The sequence below is a fragment of the Lutra lutra genome, chromosome 3 (genome assembly GCF_902655055.1).
Source record: "Lutra lutra chromosome 3, mLutLut1.2, whole genome shotgun sequence".
NCBI lineage: Eukaryota > Metazoa > Chordata > Mammalia > Carnivora > Mustelidae > Lutra > Lutra lutra.
In genome coordinates this window covers 67,082,304-67,083,998 of record NC_062280.1, presented here as the reverse complement: position 1 = coordinate 67,083,998, position 1,695 = coordinate 67,082,304, and the positions used below count along the sequence as shown (strand labels likewise).

Below are 1,695 nucleotides of genomic sequence, written 5' to 3'. Positions count from 1 at the left end.
CTGTGATCAAGCCCTGCATCAGGCTCTCTGCTTGTGATCTCTCTCTGTCAAATAAATAAAATCTTAAAAAAAAAAAAAGAAAAGTAGAAGAAATGTTGGTAGCATCCCAAGCCATGTGACTATGAAAAATCCCACCCACATTTTTTTTTTAAAGATTTTATTGATTTATTTGACAGAGAGATCACAAGCAGGCAGAGAGGCAGGCAGAGAGAGGAGGAAGCAGGCCCCCTGCTGAGCAGAGAGCTTGATGCAGGGCTTGATCCCAGGACCCTGAGATCAGGACCTGAGCTGAAGGAAGAGGCTTAACCCACTGAGCCACCCAGGCACCCTCAGCTACATTTCTAAACACTAGGAGGTGATTACTGCTCCTCCTGTGCCCCTCCACCCATTTTGAGAACAATCTAGGATAATGCTATTATTCTATTTTTAACATTCAGACTTACTCTATTTGGAATTAATTATTAGGCCTCCAGGTAGAGATGTCAAGTAGACAATTGGTAAATGCATTTGGAACATAGGGGAGAAGTCAGGATTGGAGATACAAATTGTGGAGTTATTAGCAAATAGAAGGCATTTAAAGTCACAGCATTGGATGAGCTCTCTTAGATATAGACAGTGAAGACAAGAGGGCCCAAGACTGAAACTCTAGCAATCCAATTTTTTGGATATTGGATAAAGAAAGAGAAGCCTGTACAGGAGCTAGACTAAGCACAGCCTGAGATGTTCTAGAAAAATATGGTGCCATAAATGCTAAAAGGGGAGATTGTTAAAAGGAAGGAGTAATTAACTGAGCAAATTCTGCTGAGAAGGACTGCAGCCTAACCACCTTTGTCATTATGGCCTAAACTATTACTTATCCTCCAATATTGGATCTCCCTTTACTCTATAATAATAAAATCACCCCTGATTTTTAACCAAGTCCATGGCCAATCAGAAATAAAAGCTACAGGGACACCTGGGTGGCTCAATAGATTGATCGCCCAACTCTTGATTTGGGCTCAGGTCTTATCTCAGTGGCTTCAAGCCCCACATTGGGCTGCGCCCTCCCTGCTGTGTGCTGATTCTCTCCCTCTGCCCCTTCACCACCCACTGCCCCAGCTTTTTGCCACTAAACCAAGCACTCTCTCTCCCTTTCTGACTGGCTGGCTCAGTCAGTAGAGCATGCGACTCTTGATCTCTGGGTGGTAAGTTTGAGACCCATGTTGGGTGTAGAGATTAAATAAAAATTTTTTTTAAAAAGGAAGAGTACGTTGAGGTCTATCCCAATGGGGCTTTTTCTGTAGACCTACATCGTTGGAAACGCCTCATAGAGTATTTGTGTGGTTTCCTTTATTCACAGAACTATGTGTTAGATCTGTGGGAAAGAACTACAAGACACTTATCCTTATCTGCTAAAACTCTGACCTAATAGTCATATTTTTAAAATCTTAGGTATTGGTGTATCCCAACAATCTGTACAGTTCTAGGGTGATAGTTTAGGGGTGAATATGATTTGAACTCATTCACGTTTAGAGGATGTTTGAAATTGAGAACCAGGCAGATCCACACTCAGACCCTAAACAGGTGGGGAGTTCTTAAAGTATGTCCGTATTCAAATGGAGAAGCAAGAAACCCAGCTGAAAGAACTCTGGAGTGACAGTGACAACTGTGGATTGATCAAGTTCTTTTTAAAAGGGCTGTTTTGAAGATTATGAT

The 1,695-nt window shown here is 41.9% G+C and overlaps 1 non-coding gene across 1 annotated transcript; it reads left to right on the top strand.

The window, feature by feature from the left end:
• The first annotated feature begins 1,249 nt into the window (after positions 1-1,249).
• Positions 1,250-1,380, top strand: LOC125096667 (small nucleolar RNA SNORA18). The gene has a single exon (XR_007126330.1). It is a non-coding gene; the product is annotated as a small nucleolar RNA SNORA18 (small nucleolar RNA).
• Positions 1,381-1,695: the final 315 nt, after the last annotated feature.